The sequence below is a fragment of the Globicephala melas genome, chromosome 3, assembly GCF_963455315.2.
Source record: "Globicephala melas chromosome 3, mGloMel1.2, whole genome shotgun sequence".
In the NCBI taxonomy this organism is placed as follows: Eukaryota; Metazoa; Chordata; class Mammalia; order Artiodactyla; family Delphinidae; genus Globicephala; species Globicephala melas.
This window is the reverse complement of record NC_083316.1, coordinates 76,148,308-76,169,414: the sequence shown is the minus strand read 5'-3', so window position 1 is coordinate 76,169,414 and position 21,107 is coordinate 76,148,308. Positions and strand designations below refer to the sequence as shown.

Genomic DNA, 21,107 nt, shown 5'->3' with positions numbered 1-21,107 from the left:
TATTTTGAACTCGAATATTCTTTCTTTATACTATATTTAATCAGATTTTGATCCATGTGACTTAGGGGAGAAGATAGGGTGAAAAGGCAGCTTTTTTAACATGCCAGCCATGGCTAAGCTACCTTGTGCATTTTCAGGTGGGATTAGGTGAAGGGAGATTTATTCTTTTTGATTCTTTTGTTCTACTTGGTCCTAGAGCTGCTGTTGATTTGATGATTTTGAAAATAGCATCTTTGTGCATTATGATAAGGGACATCATCATTAGATAATGATTAATGAATTGTTGAAAATCAGAAGATTGATAAGTGTGGTAATAAATTTCTTTTTACCAGGAGAATTATTTAAATATAGAAGAGATTACCACCCTCGTCGGAGTCCAGTCTTTTCATAACCACTATTCTGCATTTTAGCCTTTTTAGTTTTGGGACCTCTGAGTGCAATTTTATCCTTCTTTCTCTTTCTCATGTTGTATTATTTCATTTATTTAAATGAATTTAGTGTAAGTTTTTAGCCTTTATCATATTCCAAATTTTTATTTGTTCACCTGAGGTCTCTGCTTCAACAAACTTTGCTCTTATTAGTGGACAGTAATACAAACCTCAAAAGCATTTTGGCACCGACTCTGAGGTTGTTTTCCTTGAATGAGAGGCAAATGTTATGAAACTTAATGGGAAGTGCTAACTCCAGAAGTGTCTTGCTGACATTTATTTATTTTGCCCAGAAATGAGCTAATGTCGAGACTCAGCATTATGAGCTCCTCACACTTGAGCTTGGTGAGGAAGGTAAGACTCTGAGGGCTCAGTTGCATCATTCTTTAATTAAAGATGATGCCATTAAAGAAATTAGAGGTGTGAGAGCAAAACAGCTAATGCCCAAACTTGGGAAGCTTTGCCACCAGTGCCTTTTAGAATTCAGTATGTCCAGATACACACAAAGATTTTCCATTAGTGCCACTTCCTGGCTATACACATCTCTCTTCCAGTGCCTAGGATAAAGTTCCTTGGAAGTAGACGCAAGCAACCACCCATTAAGAGCTCTTTGCTCTAAAATTTGACTTCCTGTTTTCTGCAAGGAGGAAGATGATAGCATTGATCCTTTATCACTCTTCCTCCCTCCAAATCTCCTGCCCTTTGCTGATGGCGAAGCAAACTGCAGAACTCTCTTAGCGGTTGTAACTTGCTATAACAAATTCCTCAGTTTTCCTCAACTGAGGAAACTCTGAATTGGGCCCTTCAGGCATTCAGCAAGCAGCCATGCAACACCCATGAGCTTTGCCTTCAGACCAGCAAATCTAGTACATGGGCATCTTCTTCCCAACTATTTCTTTGGCGTTACCTTAGCTGCTTAGTAAGTGGGGAATTAATATGTTGTTGGGCAGTGGAGAACTCTTACTTCTGATGATGATTTATCTAAGCTTCTTATCTTCCCTCAAGGGAGGCAAGTGACATTTTGACTAGATTCTGTAACAATATTTATTATGATTATTTGGTAGTCTCTGCATGACAACAGTGGGCATAAATTCTTTATGAAATTAATCCCAGTGACAAAGGATTATTTTATAATGATCTGTGTCTTTTCTTCCATGGGGTGTAAACTCTAGTAAATATTAAAGCATTCAAAATAATATTTTTTTCTAAAAATTTTCATATAAACCATATGTTACACTTTTTTTTGCCATCTTTAATTTACGGCAACAATTACAACTAATGGCTGACAAAGGTTAAGAGCACATCAGTAAAGTACTCACATTCTGGCTCCTAAATAATCTATTTTTCTCAAAGCACCAAGTTCTCTTCCTTTGTCTGATGTTCTGGAAAGAGAGGAGAGGCAATTATACTGCAGTTATGTTCGTTGGTTTGTGTTATTCAAGCACAAAGATGATAAGCTCCCTGTACTTAACATATTTTAAATGCAGTCATGCTTAATATCTCATTATGTTACTGCAATACCAAATTTATGAGTTTCCTAATGGTTTGGGAGCCATGTCTTAATCCATGTTTGTGTATCTATTCCCTAATGGATGGGTGGACGGATGGAAGCGAGAGGTAGGGGGCGGGATAAAGAGGGATAGAGGATGAGCAGGATTTTTAGTAATCAGAATCCGTATTCCTCAGAAATAATGACATGAATTTCTTGACTCAGTGTCAGACTACAAAAATGCCACCATTGTTCATTTTGTAGGAAGTACAGTGTTTTCATAGGAGGAAAGGAGAACGCAATGGTGATGGCCTTTTATTTTCTTTATTCTTTCAAACCTACGTTAACTTATTAGTGAGTCAAAAAGAACTACTAGTTTTTATTAAAAGGACAATATTACGAAAGTTTCTCAGTTTATTAATGCATTTGACATAATGGTTTTTTCTTTGTTTGTTTGGTTTTTTTTTTTTTTTTTGCAGTACGCGGGCCTCTCACTGCTGTGGCCTCTCCCGTTGCAGAGCACAGGCTCCGGACGCGCAGGCTCAGCGGCCATGGCTCACGGGCCCAGCCGCTCCGTGGCATGTGGGATCTTCCCAGACCGGGGCACGAACCCGTGTCCCCTGCATTGGCAGGTGGACTCTCAACCACTGCGCCACCAGGGAAGCCCTGATTTTGATTTTTAATGTTCTCTTTACTTCAGTAAATATAAAAGTAAAAATGTTGACGAGATCTCCAACAAAAGAGACATGGTGCACAAATTAGTTTACTTTAAGCAAGCAGATCCTGAGTTTTCAACGAGGAGAACTTCATGCCCCCTGGACCACCTATACAACTGCAAAGAGTGTCACGGAGACCTGGTTCCAGGCTGGTACTTAAGGATTTTTAAGGCCTAGGAATCCAATCCAATCTTTGGAGCTGTAAATAAACCAAACACTGTTTCAGTTAAGCCCCAAAAAGAGTATTAAATGAAATATTTGGTAAATTTGAATTCTCATAGCCTTTGCAGATCTCAGGGTTTGTGTTCACAGGTGATGTACAAAGTGAAATGGAGGCTAGTACATGGGAAAAACAAATGGTCTCATCATCTACTTGCATATAGTTGTTGCAACCTCTGGTCAGTTCTCAGGCCTGTTCTGATACAGGAACCATAAGTAGCACTTAGGCTATAGGTATCTCCTCTTTTCACTCTTTTAATATTTATTGAGTGCCCACCACGTCAGACACTGTTCTAGAAACATACTGGAGTGGATCACATAGATCCAAATCACTGCTTTCAAAGAGCTTATCTTCCAGCAGGAATACTATTTGAAATACTGCATTAGTGTCGAATATTAAACATGAATGTTGTCTTTCAAGAACTTCAGATCAATTTGATAAACCCTCATCAGGGTACCTGCAAAGATGAGTCAGTCCTGGGTCTGGTATCTAGGAATTCACAATCCAGTAGGGTAAATAGGAATGTGTAGTCAAGGGTTAAATACTGTGAGACAGTAACTGAGGTGTGACGTAGCACAGGTGGGTATTGACATAGCACAGAGCGGAGGGTAACTGGCTGCAGGGAGAGGAGGTAGTGGGAGAGAGATGGTAATGGCGGGGTTGGCAGGGATGACTTTTCCTAGGATATGACCCTGTCTGGTGAACTCCTGATTATCCCTTAGAACACTCATAATTGACATTTTAAGTTGAAAGTGGTGAGATCGTATTTATACTTCTACTCATGTTCATTTATTCTTTAGTCCTTGAATATTTTAACATTTCTTCCTGAGGCTTGAGAAAAATGAAGAATAGAGTTGATCAATAGGGAGCCTATTAGCATAATGAAGTAACATCCGAGATAAAAATTAATAGGAACATTTATTTCTAAGAACTCTATCTCTAGAGGTATTGAAGGGCGGTCAAATCATGAGATTAGCTGTCAGAGCTGATAGAGATTTCACATTTGTTTAGTTGACCACAGCTTTGTTCAAGGTGTCTGTGCATCTTTGAAAGAATTGCATGCATGGCTAATTAGCCTTTCAAACAAATTCTTTTCAAAGTAATAACAGCATATAAAATTACAGCACCTCAATATGTACAAATTTTCATGAATTGCCTCATGCGGTTGGATCCATGGAATACTGTATTGCTGGGAGGCATGTTTTCAGAGTTCATCCTCTCCAAATACAACCTTTCCTGCTATTTCTAGAAATAGAACACTAAAAGCTAACATTTGTATAGGGCTTACTATGTCCCTGACACTACTATAAGCACTGTACAATTTTTAACTCATCAAAATCTCACACCTGATGAGGCATGACCTCCATTTCACAGAAAGGAAAACTGAGGTACAAGAGGTTAAGCCACTTGCTCAGGGTTCCACAGCTAGAAAATGTCAGAGCCAGGATTCATCCTCAAGCAGTCAGGTCACAGAGTTCTATTCTTAACCACTATATTATACTGTTTCTAAAATACAGAATGAGCACTCTTATCATGGGATTATTTTGAAAACTTTAAGTATCAAAAATTACCGTGTAACCATATTTTAGATGTTAGGTATGTGTTTGCATATTAGATACAAATTCCATATTCAATGATGAGGCCACCTTTGTATCTCTTTGGCTCACAAACAACCACTGTCCACAAACCCCTTTCACTGTTGATGCTGGTTGACACATGACTCTAGCCTCACTTCACTAACTCCTGAGATACTTCACCAAATGCCGAGGCCTCGGTTGCCTCCTAAAACTGTATTCTGCTCTTCCTGAGGGCTAGCCCTGTAACTTTCACTGAGTGTACGAACTATTCTTCATTCATTCAAACAGAAACTGTTTATTGAGTGCCTTTGTGCCAAGTGCTGTGCTAAAAGCAGGAGTTATGAGGGTATTCCGCACAGACGGAAAAATCCACCAAAATCAGGTCACCTCACAAAATATTTCCAAGTTATGGTGTTGTATTTAAAAAACAACAACAACAACAAAACAGATTACTGTGTTAAAGAATCACAGATGGAGAACTTCTTCAATGAGTGGTCAAGGAAGGCTTCTCTGAGGAGGTGACATGAGCTAACACCTCCAGGATGAGAAGGAGCGTTTCATGCAAATAATTAGCCTGGGGAAGAAAGTTCCAAGCAAAAGTGACAGCTTGTGTATCACCCCTAGTGGTCAAGAGCTTAGCACACTCAAGAAAGGCACACAGGGCCAGCATGGCTAACATGTGGTGAAGGGGGGAATAGTAGTGGCTGGAGATGAGATTAGAGAGGTTGGTGGTGAAGACCACAAGGCCTTGCAAGCCACGATGAGTCAGTCCTCAGTGAATGGGAGTCCACTGAAAAGTTTAAGGCAGAAGAGTGACATGATCATGTTTATGTTTGATGATGAGAGGCATGAGTGGAAAGAGGAACATCGGTAGAAGGCCACTGGGCTACTTGCGGTTCGAGATGGTGGGGAGTGGTGATGGGTTTGGAAAAAAGAGGACAGAATCCAGGCATGGACAGAATCTGGACAGAATCCAGAATCCAGAATCCAGTCTTGGAAGTGTACTTAACAGATGGGTCTAATGAGACGGTTGAAGAGAAAAGAGAGCAAAGGATGATTCTGAGCAACCAAATGGATGGTGAACACATTGCCTGAGTTGACAGATGGGGCCAAAGTGGGACAGTCAAGAGATGAGATTTGGAGACGTTAAGTTTGAACTGCCTATGAGGCATACAAGTGGAAATGTCAAGTAAGTGGTTGGCTACGTGGGCCTGAAACTCAGGAGAGTCTGAGCCCCAGGGCATGGGTGTTACCTAAAGCTTTGGGAATTGCTGTATTCACCCAGGGACGGAGAGTGACGTAAACGTGAAGAAGGCCGAATGCGCCCAGGATGGGGCACACCAGCATTTAAAGTGTGCTCTCTATTCTCCCAAGCAGAGCTGTTCTTCCTCTACTACCAGCTGGAAAGGCAGAACTAGCCAGGCCATGTACCCTGACTTTTTCCTGTGGCTGCACAGAGCAGAAGGCCAGCTGGATTCTACAAGTGGAAAGAAATTCATGTCATTGCTTTTATTCTTCTCACCCTAGAGTCCCTTTCTCTCTCACCTGGACTTCAGTTCTGAGCCTCCCTCTGGGCAGAACCTCACTCTGGGATATGACCCCCACCATTGATAACAGAGTCCTCGGACAGGTACTGGCCTCCCTCTGGGACACAGACACATCCCACATACGTGCAGAGAAGGATAGGAAATCCATGCTCCTCCATTACATTTTTCTCCCTAGGAATGCTAAATTCCGTTGTATTGCCCAGGGAGAATCTAGCAAATAGCTTCTGACAGAAAGACATTCTGTTGGAAGCCCTTGAGTGTCCAGTGTTTAGCAGGCAGAACTAGAATGGGTGAGAGTCACCCTGAAGGTTTGCTCCCTGCTTCCTGGCTCCATCCGCCCAAGCCATGTCCTTTAAAAAGCAGCTCTTACTAATCTCCTTAATTTACAAAGAGTACATGCTAACCAATTGAGAAGAGCTCAATATGAAATAAAAATGAGTCGAGGATATTCACAGGCAGGTCACAAAAAATACAAATGGCTAATAGACATGAAAGGCAGTCTCCCTAGTAATTAAAGGTGTGAAAACAAAACAAGGAGGTGCCTGTTTTGATCTGAGTGGTAAATGTTTTAAAATTTGTATCACAGACAATGTGGAAGGTATGAGCATTCATGATTCCCCACCCAGAATCTGCAACAATTTTTTGCTTAATTTGTCCCTCCACAACTGCAGAAGAAAAATGAAGGAAAAGGGCTTGATGGGAATGGTTTAATCATGGAATTGGGAGTCAGGGTAGAGATGGGAAAGGGGACACATGGGCCTCAAGAACGCGGGGACCTTGCTGGCTGGGCTGGAGGAGAGCAGTGCGATTAGTGAGAAGTACCGCTTAGTAGGGGCTGACTTGTGAGTGGATCTGTGGGGGGCAGACCTGTGCACAGGATTTTTGGAGGAGGGAAGAAGGCAATATTGAGAAGGGCATCCTTTGTATGGGGCATACCTGACACAGTGAGTTCATGCATTTATTGGCTCAGTAAATAGGCTTAATACCTCTTTGATTTGGTTGTATAAACAAACTCTTCCTGAATGGCATTGGAACAACAGGCCACCGCCTGTGAAAATATGTTTGGCTATTGTAATTATTGATAACCAGGAACTTCTCAAAGTATTGCACTGAAGCAACAAATAGCTCGTCTAATATCTTCGTTGATGAGGCAGTGAGATTCAGAACCCAAGATAAGAGCTTCGGTCTTCAGACTTTGGCAATTGGAATGAGAACTTCTGTAGAAAGTGAGACACTGAGCTCACAGGTGGAGAGTTCTGTCTTTTCAACTAACAGCTAGAAACGGGACACATTTAGCCAAAGGTGTGAAGATGTAAAAGAGCTTAAAAAACTGAACAGCATTTTTCTGTAAAATGAAGGGGTGCATTTTAATCATTAAAATCAAAAAATAATTTTACAATTTAAATTATATATTCTACTTCCTTAGGAAAGATTTTTTCTGTACTTCTGGATGGAGAAAGTTATATATTATTTCTTTACTACATGAACTAATATAAAGGCAGTATGTATGATTGTGTTCCATTTCCTAGTTATAAACTTCTGATTTTTATATACATTGAATAAGGCCTTTATCCCCAAATAGTATCCAACTACTTAGTTTAGTTAATGATACCAAAGAGACTTAATTAGAAACCAAAAAAAAAAGCCCTACAAATTACTTAAAGTAAATATTGATAATAGAAGGGAGGGAAAAATATCTTTTCCATAAGAAAGATTCTGAGCCTGTGATTTAGAAATCCTTGCTATTAGAAATTTAAATTACTTCTTCCTTAACCATGACCAACCCTTTCCTTTTGGTGTGAACTTTTAGCTAAGGAAAATTATGTAATTAGGGTCCAAGAAGTTAAAACTGACTTGGAGTTTCAGATGTCTAGTTCACTTTCTGATTTTTTTTTTTTTTTAATCTGGGAGTAAAGCATTAGTGTTGTGGTTAAGAGTGTGGACTTTTGGCACTAGACTGAACAGTTTGAATCTACTTCTACTTTTTCCTAGTTGAAGCAAGTCATTCAGCCTCTCTAATCCTTAGTTTCTACATCTGTGTTACTAAGATTAAAAGAGTAATTATTTCTTAGGTTTTTGTGCAAAATAAATGAGACAGTGTTTGTGCTCCATCATTGTTAGCTGTTTCATCAGTTGTGATACTCTTTGGTGCACTTAAAAAACACAACTCAAAATCTGGAAAATCTAGAGGTTAACTTCATGGTTCAATCAAGAATCTAGTGTATTTCTGTCTCTCCATCCAGCCTTCCCCATTATTAGCTTTATCCCAGTTTAATTCCCCTCATGAACCCAAGACGGCTGCCAGTGCTCCCACAGCTGTCTATATGTTTCCTCATTCTCATCCAGGAGGAATAATTGAGCCTATTTGTTCCAGTGTTCTTACCCAAGACCAAAGATTTACCCTGATTGGAAGAGCTAGGTCACATTCCCAACCCTGAGCCAGTCATTGTAGTCACGGGGTTGGACTGGCCTAACCTTTGAGATGTTCTCCACCCTTGAGCTGAGGAGCAAGTCAGCTTCCCACAACCACACTGATTATTAAGAGGAAATTGAGGGCTGTTAGGAAGGAGAGAGGTAGAAATACCTACCTGAAAGGTGATCAATACCTGTCACACTGTGATCACTGTTATCCAGGCACCACGGAAAGGGCTGTCACTGCCCAGGCAGGAAGCTATCTGTGTCCCTGGGTGGGCACAGGGAACACTTAAACCCCCCCAAACTTGTTAAAATTGCTATTAGAAGCAGTGTAATTTCAGGAAAACAAAACAAAGCAAAAAACACATAACTCTCTTGCCAAGACAAATACTATATGGTTCTATAATAAGTCAAAGCTTCCCAACATTGAATGCCCACTACTGAGAAACATTTGGCATTTTAGATTATTGGTTTAATGCTAAGCTATGAGGAAGTTTTTAAAAATTAGAAATGACACCTAATGATTATTATCTACTCATATGATAGAGCTCAAATTTTGGCAGTTTATTACTTTTTTGCAAGTAGTACTGAGAAAACTTAAGCTGTCGCATGCTTTGCTCTAGCAATTGGAACACTTGAAGAATATCGGTTAATTGAATAATTGAAGCTCAGAATTTATTTTCATTGTATTTACTTAGCTATTATAGTCACCTCGTGATGATTTCTAGGATCTACAATTTATCCATAGCAGATCCTGCTCTAACATTTGTTAATCCAATAGATTTTACTTATGTATGGAAAACCCTTCTTTATGACAGACTTGTGTACTGAGTAAATTAATGCTCCTTCTGCAGTGTGACACTAGAATTTTCAACCTCATGAACAAGTTTAAAAGCATGCTACAAAAGGAAAGAGAAATGTGTTTTTGATTTCTTGTCTTTTTTTATTATTCATGCCTCAGCCCACAGCCCTCTCACCAACTGTAGGTAAGAATAATTGAGAATGACATACTGTTCTCACAAAATCATACTCAAGCAAGAACATTCCAATTCATGGGCAAAAAGCTATTGAGTGATGGAGCCAAAATTAAAAAAAAAAAAAATCTGACTGGAATCTGCTCTATTTTGAAAGCAAGAAGGAAATTTGGAAGTAATATATAGATCAACCTCCTCTTTCTACAGATGAGGAATTGAGGGTCAAAGAGAATAAGTTATTTGCCAGAAGTAATGAAGTTACTTTTATGGATGAGTAGGACGTAAAACCAAAGTGTTATGACTTAGAGCCTAATGTGTGGTCACTGGGCTCATCCTTCCGGTTACCTGCAGTTAAAATGTTTACAGTAGCTGTACTAGAAAATTATTTTTATTAAGCCTAATTATTGTGTAACTGTATCCCTTAAATACGTCACCCTCATTTTCCTTATCTGTGAAATGAGAGAAGGGTAAGGGGATGGTGAGATGGGTTAGGTTAATCAATCATTAGCATGCCTTCTATGAAGTGTATCATTATACTTACTGAGCAAAGACCAAATTAGAACGGTTGCCCCTACCAAACGCTAGGTTATCTACACAAAAGAATTAGCCCTACAGAAGCTTTTTAAAATTAAGCTCATTATTTTAGAGTATTTTTAGATTTACAAAAAAGTTACAAAGATAGAATTTTCATATACCTCACACTCAATTTCCCCTATTGTTAACATCTTACATTCTTATGGTACATTTGTCACAACGAATGAACCAATATTGATACATTAATATTAACTAAAGTCCATCCTTTATTCAAATCTTTAGTTCTCACTTAAGATCCTTTTTTTTGTTCCAGACTCGCATCCAGGATACCACATTTTATTTAGCTTTCATGTCTCCTAAGGCTCCTCATGGCTGTGACAGTTTCTCAGACTTTCCTTGTTGTGATGGCCTTCACAGTTTTGAGTAGTGTGGGTCAGATATTTTATAGATGTCCTTCAATTTGAGTTTTTCTGATGTTTTTTCATGGCTAGACAGAGGTTATGTGTTTTGGAAGGAAGGCCACAGAGGTAAAGTACCATTCTCATCACAAAGCAACAAGGGAGCATACTATCAATATGACTTATCAGCACTGATTTTAACCTTGATCACCTGGTTGAGGTAGTGTTGGCCAGGTTTCCCCACACCGTACTCTTCGGAAGGAGGTCACTATGTGTGGCCCACACTTCAGAGTTGGTGACTGACATCCTTGAGGAGCAGTATCTACGTGAATTATTTTAAATTCTTCTGCACCATAGACTTAGCTCTTCCTCCCCATTTATTTATCTATTTATGTATTCAAATCATTTACTTATATCAGTATGGAATCATGGTTATTTATTTTATACCTTGAGTGTAATCCAATACTATGTGATTTATTTTGTTGCTTGAAAACTCTTCTTCTGCCAGGGTTTTCAAATACAGTAAATAATTAAATAACATCACAACTTTCACTGAAGGCTACTTTGTGCCAGGCTCCGTGGCAGTTCCATGTTTGTGCTTCCGTTATACCTGTGAGGAATCACTTGATATTTGCACAGCTGAGTATATGAGATCCTGCTTCAGCCACAGCTGTGCACCTGTGGCCATGAGATTGTTTAAAGGAATAAAATATGCATGAGTTTCATATTAAGCTCATATGTCAATGAGAGTAGTACATTGATATGCTTTGCCCAGTGTGAAGGCGTTTATTAAATCAAAGCAATTTATAAAACTCCATTCCGTAGAATCCTTAACACTGTTATCAAAGGGTAGAAGCAGCAGAGAATAGTATTATTTTTATTTTCAAGTCTTGAAATTATTAGAACAATACATACTATACATGTGTAGAAAATTTGAAAACTTCTGAAAAATAAGAGGAAAGAACAACTACCTTTATCTCATCGTGCATAGAATAACCCCTGTTTACGTGTTGTTATATTTCCTTCCCTTTTTTTCAGTGCATAGGGATATTTAACCTAGTTAATTTCATTCTGTATGCGGTTTTGCATTATACTTTTCACCTCACTGGTTTTTCCTAAGCATTTGCCCATGTGATTAAAAATGGTCCTCCATTTTAAGTGACTCAGTGAACAGAAGAGGTCAGAGCCTGAGAGCAGGCAGGAGGTTATGGCAGTTGAGATGCAGAAGAGAATTATGGGGTAGACTGGAGTGGTAGAAAAAGCTGACCAAAGAAACATGTTCAAAATATAACTGATAGAACTTCACCATTGCACGCTTGGGTCCAGGTACAGTTGGTGCTAAGTTTCTAGCTTAGGTGGATGGGCATTCCATAATGATGCCTCAAACCCACATCCAGAGCAAAGAGGAGAAGCAGCAGGTTGGAGAAAGAGAGAACTTCTCATTTACTGCCATGAAACACCTCTTGTCCTGTTTTTCCATGCTGGCGTTTAAACTTTATGTGCAAAACTGTCTCCATGATGGTCTTTGAAGGAAAAGAATGTGTTCAAACATCTTTCTTTGTTCTCCATAACATTGATTCTGTGCTGGGCAACCAGTAGAGGACTGAAAAGTAGTAACTGAGTGAGTGAATGAGTGAAATGCTGAATGAAGATGAGGTGAGCTTTGGGTGTTTGGGGTACTCTGGGGGGGTGGAGATTAATTACTAAAATTTGCTAATTTCTTTTTCATGGTTTTCATGGTTTTCCTCCCAAGAAAACCAAGTGTTAGAATAAAAGGAGTAGTAGAGGTCATGTTATCTATGGCTGTTTCATGTTCTTTTTAAAGATACCTGTATAATTTTACTGGAAGGAGTGATAGGACATTCACACAAACCTGATATCTGATAGAAACACTAAAATCTTACTTCGATTCTTTGGTTTTTCCTGGCTTTCCTTTGAAATAAATAATAGAGTTGTGAAAAAGAAACCCAAATGACAAGTACTTGTATTCACAGAAAAAAGTAAAGATTATAGAATTATTCCAAAAAAAGTAGATATATGCATTTAAGTCTAATAAGAAGGTTTCTTTGTTCATCACAAAATCTGGTGAGGCTTTGGATCTGTGTGAATGCGTAAAAACACTAGAAGTATTTTTCAGCAATATCCCAAATGTTTAGCATCAATCTAACATCTGTTACACAAGATTCTCTCTCTGAGATTGTTGGAATCTCAAAAATTCAAATCCTCTAAGAGCAAATGTCTTCCTCTGCATATGCCCCAATTTTGGAAATAATAGAACTAGCTTAATCTGTTTAAACATTTATTGGTAGAAGTATTCATGGCAAGGAGGATAACATCAATAAACAAGTTAGTATATTATGCCTTTTTCTGACAAGTCTTTTCTTCTCGAGGTTGGGTTCTTTGCAGGTAGCTCTGCATTTTTTAATGCAGTTTGGTTTTCTTTGGGGAAGAAAGAGCATGCTGGGGAACTCACCAAAAGACAAAAGGTCAGAAGAGTTAATACAAATAAAATCTGTCATGCTCTCAGGTCTCACAAATATTATTCTGGTGAAATGGTAAAGATAATAATCACTAAGTAATATAATAGTACTGAAAATGGAAGAGTCAACCCAAGCATGATCTACTTCCTAATCTCTAATTAACCATTAATAAACACTAGCAGTAGTAATATATACATAATATATATTATTATTTGAAAAAATCAGGAAGAAGCTACTTTGCATTTGTAAATCACTGGACTCTTTACAAAGCACTTTAAATTACATGATTTCTTTTAATTTTCACAAGTGTCTTTTTTTTTTTAAGAAGAAAATTAGGCTCATAGGCTCAGAGCAACTTAATATAACTAGGTCTTGTATACAGATCTTTGTGTTTTGACTCCTGTAATCTTTCCTCTATTTCATAATAGCTCTTCTCATCACCCGCCCCCAAATAACTACTTATATTTAAATAATTTCTTACATTTACAAAGCATTTTTACATATTTCATCTCATAATCAAAACAGTCCTTTGTAAGGTATTTTATTACATTTTAAGAATGAGAAGAGAAAAGTGCAGAGGGGATAAGTATTTTTGGCTGAAATTAAATAGTTGATATCAAGCCTGCCCTTTCATCATCAGAATTTGCTTCTTGTAACACAAGGCTTGGTTATAGCGTCTAATTACAAAAGGGCGTGGTCCATGTACAAAAGGGTTGGGAAAAGAGAATTTTTTATTTGCTTTCCTTTGGTTCAGGTTATTTTATACACCGTATGTGTAGGTGGGAAGGCTCTCAGTGATAATAAAGTTATGCTGCAGAGAAGCAGTTTAGCGGACAAGCCCAGGGTGAGTAATCAGTGTTGTGGGAATCCCAGAAAAGATATTTGGGGAGTACTGAATTTTATACTTTTTCAGCAGCAGTTAAACATTGCCATTTAGTAGGCCCTGAGAATTTATAGATCCATTTTGTTTGGTTTGGGCTATTGAAAAATCAAAGTCCCAGAATTAAACCCAGGGTTGTAGTTCAGTTCAAAAAGAAACTGTAATAAAGCTTTGATATGACCAGAGGATCAGCCTTTTCTGCTTAGTCTATCTTTCTGGTTGCCTGAACGCTAACATATTAAGTACATGCATAACACTAACATATAACCACGTATAGCAGTTTACCTGGGACAGTTTTGTTTATGCCTCTTTACACCGTATAATTGTCAATAGCACTCCCTTTCAGTCTCTAAAGTATCCCAGTTGGAATGCTAAATTATATGGTTACCTTAACCTAAGCCTTTTCCCCAGTTCTTATTGAAACTAGTCATAAAAATACAAAGTTTTCCTCACTTAGTAACTGAGGAGCGATGGCCTGCAGTTGGACCTCTGTCTGGGTCCCCTGCACTGCAGGGGCATCTGTGTGTGAACATCCATGATCACTGCACATTACTGGGGAGGAAGTAGTTGAAGGCATGGGACAATTTCTGTCTGTCTGCATCCTTTCTCTGCAGCTCACTTTCTCCAGTAGCATGGTTCTCTGGCAGTTCATGGACATCCGGTGTCACCTGGCTGCTTTCTTGTTTCTGTGCTTCTTTTGCTCATTCTTGTTGCTCTTTTTTGTCACTCTATTCTGTTGTCAGAGCCAAGGACTCACTTCAACTGTCTTTCACCAAAGGAGGTGAGAAGGTGATGGGGGGTCAGGTAGAGCTCCAAGAGCACAGAGCCCAGAGCAGCCTGCCCTCTGTTCCCAGCTGCTCCAGGCCTTCAGCAGTGGGAGTTCACGGATCTTTACCCTCCTGCCCAGCTGTTTATCATACTCCACTTTGGTCAGTTGATCTGTCTATATGTCCTACTACAAAATTCTACTCTACCCTCTACTATATATATATATATATATATATATATATATATATACATACATACATACATACACACCCCATACTTAATTATAATTATAGCAGCTGTTTTCTGATTCGGGGTTATCCGTGGGCCATTATGGCCTCTCCAGTCTGTCTATTATTACCATTTGGCCTTAGCAGGCACTTTCAACTTCTTCTTCTCTCTGAACTTGGTCCAAACAACCTTTGCCTAATAACAGTTTTGCTGACTAACAGCTTATCACTGACCAGCCTATTCATCATCTGCCTCTAGTTCAGGTACCCAGCTCTGGAATAATCAGCTGTGAACAAGGGGCAAGGAAGTTAAGTTTACATAGACTCAAGCATAAGCAGTCCTTTCAGATGGGGCTGTGGATTAGACAGGCACTATGACCAGCATATCTAGTGGGGGATGCCCATTGGTCACCATAGATTTTCCTATTTTGTGTGGTTTTAATTTTTGAAGTCATTTACTCAGTTGACCTCTAACTAATTATAATGTTCCCTTGACAAGTGAATCCTTGAGCTTCATTGAACTTCGAATATCCCAGTGACTTTTGAGTTCTGTTTTTTGAAAGTTAAGTTTTAAAAACGTTTTATTTCCACTTGATGGCAGTTTCACTGTGCAAATATTTCTAACGTCATAGAAACTAGGAGAGATGACTAAGTAGCGTTGAACAAAATTCATCACAGCAGAGCTGCAAAGAAATAAAGGCTTTATTTGGGATCTTAGAATTGTAATTTGGGAGACACAGATTCGAGTAGGAGTCAAAAACGTGTTCCAAGGAGGAGAGAAAAGGCAGGGTTTTATAAAGGCAAACTTTAGGTTTGCAAAAATTGCAAAGGTTGCAAAAGTTGTTTCAAAAGCATAATGATTGGTTGCTGGCAGACTAAAGCTATTCTTATGTATACATATTTGGTTGCTAAAGGCTATCACTAGAGAAAGGTGGAAGTCTGGTACTGTGACAAGTTGCAGGTTTTCTTGCAGTGTCCTTAGAATATTTGTGGTTTGGCCCAGTTCAAAAGTTTATGGTTCTACCCAGTGAGGACGTGCACGACCCTGCTTCCTTGATGGCCTCGAGGCTCCATTTTAAATAGCTCTCTTAGCAATACCGACTCCATTTTTTTTTTTTTTTTTTTTTTTTGCGGTACTCGGGCCTCTCACTGTTGTGGCCTCTCCCGTTGCAGACCACAGGCTCCGGACGCACAGGCTCAGTGGCCACGACTCACGAGCCCAGCTGCTCCGCAGCATGTGGGATCTTCCCGGACCGGGGCACGAACCTGTGTCCCTTGCATCGGCAGGCGGACCCTCAACAACTGCGCCACCAGGGAAGCCCTCTCTACTTTATATTCTTGATGCCCGTATAGAAGATTAGTTGACTGTATATCTGTGGGTTTATTTCTGGGCTTTTTATTCTGTTCCATTGATCTATCTGTCTCTTTTTATACCAGTATCATACTGCTTCAATCACCATAGCTTTGTAGTATAGTTTGAAATCAGAACGTGTGATGCCTCCAGCTCTGTTTTTCTTAAGATTGCTTTGGCTATTCAGGATGTTTTGTGGTTCTATGTGATTCGACAATCCCACTCCTAGGTACTTATACAAAGGAATTTAAATCAGGATCTCAAAGAGATACCTGCACTCCCACGTTTATTGCAGTATTATTCACAATATCCAAGATATGAAAACAACCTATGTGTCCACTGGCGGATGAATGGATAAAGAATATTTGATATATACATACAATGGAATATTATTCAACCTTAAGAGAGAAGGAAAATCTGCCATTTGCAACAACATGAATGGACCATGCCAAGTGAAATAAGCCAGTCACAGAAAGACAAATGCTGTATGATTTCACTTACATATAGAATCTAAAATAGTAAAACTCATAGAAGCAGGGAGTAGCATGGTGGTTTCCAGGGGCTGTGAGGAGAGGAGAAAATGGAAAGGTAATGGTTAAAGTGTACAAAATTTCAGTTACGCAGGATGAATAAGTTCTGAGATCCACTATATAGCATAGTGCCTATAGCTAAAAATACTGTATTGCATACTTAAAATTTTCTAAGAGGGTAGATCTCATGTTAAGTATTCTCACCACATGCGCGTGCGTGTGCACACACACACACACACACACAAATGATAATAATATAAAGGGCGTGGGAAGAAACTTTGGAAGCGGTTGGATGCATTTGTGACCTTGATGGTGGTGATGGTTTCAGAGGTGTATACTTATTCCCAAACTCATGGAGTTGTATAAGTTACGTATGTACAGCTTTTTATATATCAATCATACCTCAGTAAAGTGGTTAAAAAAATAGCAGCACCCATCTAAATGTGGGACATGGCAGTTTAGCGAGGGGAAGAGTATTCAAATTTCCTATAATAGTCACTAAATAAATGTTAAATCTGAGAAAACATAAAAAATATTTTAAATGACAAAGTCTGTTTTAGAGCTGTGTGAGTGCCTGGTACTTCAGACACATCTTTCCTAATACATCCTTACATTTGAGAACTTAATAAACATTTGAAAAAGAGACTTTATACCCATAAAAATTATAGTTCTAGTATCCCTACATAATCCAGTTTTCTTCTTGGAAACATTTCACTGAGCCTGAGGGGAGATGTATCTCTAGATCTGTTTAAGTTCTTGACTTTCTTTTTTGCTGGAGTTGGGGGTATCCTTGGAGGTTGACACAGGGGTGGCCTGGAACTTGCTCCTCCTGTCTTTTCTGCTCTCTGCTGCTGACAATACCAATCTCCCAGGAGCTCAGCTCAAACTTCTGTGTGACTCATCCATCCCTTTCCCATATCCCCTACATCTTGACAGTTGACAATTCAGTTGATTGACTCTCCTCAATGTCTCAAATTCATCTTTTATTTCCATTTCCACTGACCAGATCAGGCCCTTGTGACTTAAACTGGACTGTCGTAAAACCTTTTAAATAATTCCTGTATCCACAGGATTTCTCTACTCTCATCCATCCTACAGAGATAAAAGGCTGAATTTCCTCCTTTCTGAAATCTAATCACTTAGTCCAGAACAGGAAACATGAAAGATAGGGGATAAATGTTTGTTAAATGAGTCCTGGCCATACTGCTTCTCTCTTCAAGAGCCCGTGATGGTTTCCTGTTGCCCACAGGTTGAAACTCTTCTCAGGCTGGCATGACTGAATATCAGTCTTCCTTTCCACCTTATTTCTCACACAATCCAATGACACACCCTCTTGTGACTACTCACAGTTGGGCTTGTGTTGATTTTCTCCTCCTCCCTTCTTCCAAATCTTTACTTGTCAAAGTCCTATTCCTGTTTTCAGACTTCTCTATTGTCATCTCTGTGAAGCCACCTCTAATTCTTTTCCCACAATAATTGGTCTTCTTTCATGAATGACTTAATAACTCCATTATATCACACACAGTCTGTCTTTAAGGATAGCTCTCGAGTGGACAGGGTTTCATTTTAAGTGCAATTTTGATCAATTGTTAATGTCAGCCTAAAGCACTGTATTGAGAACGTTTTTTTTTGATAGAAGGTGCCAAAACAGATTAGATGCCATACACGGGCACAGGAGAGGAGAGAGAAAAAAGTGCCCATGGAGTAGCCAACTTTGTTATAGATTCCCATGTGTATGTCTACTCAGCTAGACACACATGCCCGCAAAGACATTGTCTATCCTCATAATCTCCATCACATTTTGTGTTCAATTGGATGCTTAAACACCCTATTCCCTGTTGTTAAAAGTTTACAATCTAAACTGGAAAATATGACATTTTGAGATATAATGTGATAATGGACAAGAAATATATAAAGTGCTAATTAAATGGTCCTTGAAGGCTGGATAGGAATACATAGAGAACAAGATGGGGAAGGTGCTGTACATCCAAAAGAAATGAAATCAGTTTCTTGGAGATATATCTGCACTCCCACATTTATTACAGCATTATTCACAATAGCCAAGATATGGAAATAACCTAAATGCCTGTCATAGAGGAATGGATAAAGAAAATGTGATCTATAAACACACACACACACACACACACACACATACACACACATACATATACACAAAATGGAATATTATTCAGGCTTTAAAAAGCCAATAAATGTAAGTCCAGTGAAGTCATCTCTTAACTAGGTGTTGAATTCTCAAACAGCAAAAGTGGAAAATCTGGTATAATTAAAATTACCTTTGGAAATTCCTTAATTTGCTCATGTAGTATACATTTTAAAATGTTAAACCAGGTGCTCTGTAAATTATTCGCTCTAAACTTCAAGAAGCACTGAATAGAGCAGTGAAAGCTACAAAAAATAAAGATATCTGAGCATTCAAACTTTTCTGCCTTTAAGGTACCTGCCAAAACACTAGAAGAGGATGCAAGGTCAGCAAAAAATTTCTACTTTCCTATAGATTTTATTCCATTTTTTTAGAAAGTAATAAATCTACATTTAATATTTGTTAGTGGATTTGTTTATTTTGAAACTATATATATATATATATATATATATATATATATATATATATATATATATATATATATAAAATAGAGCCTCAAGAAAGTCTTAGAACATACTAGGAGCTTAACAAATGTTTGCTGGATTTTAATTTAAATCTTGCTTATTAGTTAAACCCAAATACAAACTGTTCTTTGAAAAGGCATTCAGAAGACATCGGTTGGCTTCCTCTTTCCAAGTGGGAATCATCTGTGTGGTCCAGTGAAGAGCTATCACTCTCTTACCATCTATGCTAGTTTCAAGACACCTTACCATAGTGCTGGAAATGTGTTTTGAAGAAAGATAATGATTTTGCCCACGAAACTTGAAAATTAGTAACATCCTGTGCTGACTAGGATATGGGAAATAGACACTTGCGCACTTTCAGTAGGAGTGTGAACTACTTAAACCTTTTTGGAAAAATTCATCCTGTAAGAGAAATAAAAGCACAAGTTCTTTTGCAGTGGCAAATACTGAAGCCAACTCATATATTCATCATTAGGAAGATAATTGAAGAAATTATGGAAGTCCCAACACTGTGGAAAATCATGTACCTCAAAAAAAAAATAGATCTATGTGTATTGATTAGAAAAGTGCCCATGATATTTTTCTTAAGTTAAATAAATTGTGAAATAATAAGCAAAATGTAATACTTTGCTCAAACAAAAACTGGAAACCCAACCACAGGAAAATTAACCTGTATGTATGTGTATTTGTATAAGACGTTCAAAATGTAGAAGGATACACCCTAAATTGTCAAAATTGGTAATCCCAAGGAGGTGGGGCAGTTGGATGTCTGAGGAAAGTGAAAGAAAATCATTTTACCTTTTACTCCTCTGTTGTTTGAAGGCCTGACCCAAATTCTTGGTTAACGGAATTAAAAGAAAAGAAAGAAAAAAGGAATTAAAAGAAAAAGACAACCAGGAGATGTAATGTGGAAATGAAGTGGATGGGATCTGGCAACTGTTTGGATGTGGGAAGAGGGAAATGCTTGTAGATTTCTAGCCTGAGTGGCTGGGGGAATGGTGCTATCATTCATAGAAGCAGGGATATCATGAAAAAAAAGTGAATTCTTTTTTATTGCTACCAGAGGAGAAATGATAAGTTTAGGTTATCAGTCAGAGTTGTGCTGCTTCTTATTTTAAATCATAATTGCTCCCATAGGAAATCTCCTCATCTTGGTCTTGAAACATTAAAAAAACTGCTTTCTAGCTGTATTTCATGTAAACTATAGAATTAAAGAGCTGGAATGGTATCTACTATTTTACCTTATCCATGCATATTATTCCAAAACAAAAGTATATTTCTTTTTGAATTGGAAAAAAACTATAAGCATTTAAAATCACCTCAAACGTGTAAAGAAAAGTAAGTTTTCCTGCTGCATTCAACGTGGCAGAAAGTATAATATGACCTGTAAAATTTTCACTCTATGTTTCTCTTATGTTGTTTTAATAATAGTTATTCCTCTTGCTAGTGCATTTATAACTCAATGTCTAGTATATTGTCGCTAAAGATATTCTATAGAGGTAGGCTTGCAAAGATTTTTAGTTCTAGAAATAGCTTGTGCACCTTTAGTCCATAGAAAGCAGCATTAGGAATTTAGCCCTACTGAGAATTTATTTCTTGCAAGTACTGTCAAAATGCTGGTTGAACTTATTTCTGTATAATTGCATCATATTTTATGTAGGGACTAAAATAGACATGTGTAATCCATCAGTATGAGCCCCTTTGTATGAATAAATGAATCAACAAAGTCACCTAAATAAATCATTTTACTTTTCAACTCAGTTACCCATACCTTTATTCTCCATTCATCACTGATTGTGTTTTTACTTCAGACACTATTTCTTTGTTAGTCTGTCTTCATTGAATTATGTAGGACTTTCCATGGGAAATGTTTTTCGTATTTTATGTGTTATTCTAATCTGAGTTAAAACATGAACTCCTGTAACTACTGTGTCTTTATTTTGAGTCT

At 38.2% G+C, this 21,107-nt stretch overlaps 1 protein-coding gene across 16 annotated transcripts in view; it reads left to right on the top strand.

Moving 5' to 3' along the window:
- MCTP1 (multiple C2 and transmembrane domain containing 1) overlaps positions 1-21,107 on the top strand; it is a 541,550-nt gene that overhangs the window by 208,500 nt on the left and 311,943 nt on the right. The window lies entirely within an intron of this gene.